General features: G+C 37.1%; 1 protein-coding gene across 1 annotated transcript in view; it reads left to right on the top strand.

Annotated features, from left to right (window-relative positions):
- The window catches only part of RSPH6A (radial spoke head 6 homolog A (Chlamydomonas)), a 22,467-nt gene that overhangs the window by 13,361 nt on the left and 6,646 nt on the right, over positions 1-2,460 (top strand). The window lies entirely within an intron of this gene.

The raw sequence follows: 2,460 nt of genomic DNA, 5'->3' as shown, positions 1-2,460 counted from the left end.
TGGTTCAGATTGGAAAGGAGTACGACAGGGCTGTCTGCTGTCACTCTGTTTGTTTAATCTATACACTGAGCACATCATGAGAAATGCTGGGCTGGATGAGTTACAAGCTAGAATCAAGATAGGTGGGAGAAATATCTACAACCTCAGATATGCAGATACTACCACTCTAATGGCAAAAAAAGGAAGAGGAACTAAAGAGCCTCTTGATGACGGTGAAGGAGGAAAGTGAAAGAGCTAGCTTAAAACTAAATATTAAAAAAAAAAAAGAAGATCATGGCATCTGGCCCCATTACTTCATGGCAAATAGAGAGGGAAAAGGTGGAAGTAGTGACAGATTTCCTCTTTTTGGGCTCTAAAATCACTGCAGATGATGACTGCAGTCATGAAATTACAAGACAATTGCTTCTTGACAGGAAAACTGTGACAAACATAAACATTATGTTGAAAAGCAGAGACATTACTCTGCCAACAAAAGTCTCTATAGTCAAGGCTCTGGTCTTCCCAGTGGTCACATATAGTTGTGAGAGCTGGACTATAAAGAAGGCATAGCATCGAAGAATTGATGCCTTCAAACTGTGGTGCTGAAGAAGACTCCTGAGAGTCCCTTGGACAGCTAGGAGATCAAACCAGTCAATCTTAAGGGAAATCACCCCTGAATACTTGTTGGAAGGACTGATGTTGAAGCTGAAACTCCAGTGTTTTGGTCATCTAATGTGAACAGCTGACTCATTGGAAAAGTCCCTGATGCTGGGAAAGATTGAGGGCAGAAGGAGAAGAGGGTATCAGAGGATGAGATGGCTGGATGGCATCACTGATGCAAAGGGCATGAACTTGGGCAAACTTCAGGAGATGCAGAGGGACAGAGAAGCCTCTGTTTCAGCCCATAGGGTCACAAAGAGTTGGACATGACTGGGCAACTGAACAACAACAACATAAATAAATAAATAAATAAATAAAATTTAAAAATAATCATAAATTTTGATTACAAAAATGGATGCAGTTTGAATGGTAATAGACAATTTTTTTAATTAATTAATTTGGCTGTGTTGGGTCTTCATTGCTGTATGGGCTATTTTCTAGTTGCAGAAAGCAGGGGCTACTCTATTGAGGTGGTTTCTCTTATTGTGGAGCACAGGCTCTAGGGTGCCTGGGCTTCAGTAGTTGCAGTTCCTGGGCACTAAGAGCACAGACTCAGTAGTTGTGGTACACAGGCTCAGTTGCTCCTTGGCATGTGGGATCCTCCCAGATCAGGGATGGAACCCTTGTCTCCTGTATTGCAGGCAGATTCTTTACCACTGTGACAATTGTTTTATAACAACAAAACTTTCTATATTGATTTTACTTTCTATTCTAATTCTGCATGCCTGTGATATCATCATGGTGATTCTGCCTTCAATCTACCACCTCAATGAAATTTCAGTACATTGTGCTTCTTTCTGTTTTATGGGCAGAGTCTTCTTCCATAAGATTTTGGAACTTGTGGATCTTTTCTTTTTCCCCATTGCCTTAGTTCCAAGTGAATTACTTGAGAATTTTAATTTGTTGGAAATCTGACCACCGTACCAGTGAAGACAGTTTTTCTATGAGGCTCAGAAATTTTTGTACAAGTTTAAGAATGAGGATAAGCCACGGAGAAAAAGATGATCAGCCTTTCCTTTTGAAAACAACTCCTTAGGTCTGATTTATACCCTATCTCTAAAGGGACAGTTTAGTTTAATCCAAAATTACATAGACCTGGAAAGAATTGCCAGAACATTGTAGCTGGTGTTTCAGTGGTTTGCTTCTTAATTTGTATGGCTTGTTTTGTTGTTTCCACTGTTTCTTATACAGTCTTTTGAGAAATACATGTTCAAAGTCCATACTATATTTCAAAAAGACTACTGATTAATCAGTTTTCTCATTTCCTGGAAGATAGGATTATATTATATGATGTCTAAATTCTTTTGCAATTCTAAAGATCTATAATGATTATAGTTTGACAGATATAGTTTTCATTTACCATTCAATGTATTCTATCATTATTTCTACAAGTCATCCAATCTTTCAGTTAATTCACTTCACAGAAAGAAATGTGTGGAAAAGAGGCACAGTTGACTGGATTTTTCAATTTTCACTTTTCAACAGGTTGTATTTATATCATGCTGACACAGTAAAAAGAAAGGTAAGTAAAAATAATTATGTTAGGTGAAATAGAACTGGTTGTAGAAATTACATATATTATATATAATATAGAAATTATATAAATTATATGATACAATTTAGAAATTATAATATATAACACAGAATAAAATTTACAGTAGTATAGAAATATATAACATATAATACAGAATATAAATAATATATAATATTAGTGTGTTAGTCGCTCAGTTCTGTCTGACTCTTTGTGACCCCATGGACTGTAGCCCTCCAGGCTCCTCTCTCCATGGAATTCTCCAGGCAAGAATACTGGAGTGGGTTGCC

The sequence above is a fragment of the Bison bison genome, unplaced genomic scaffold (genome assembly GCF_000754665.1).
Source record: "Bison bison bison isolate TAMUID 2011002044 unplaced genomic scaffold, Bison_UMD1.0 scf7180017864313, whole genome shotgun sequence".
In the NCBI taxonomy this organism is placed as follows: Eukaryota; Metazoa; Chordata; class Mammalia; order Artiodactyla; family Bovidae; genus Bison; species Bison bison.
Note: the sequence above shows the minus strand (reverse complement) of the source record. Positions and strands in the feature narration are given on the sequence as shown.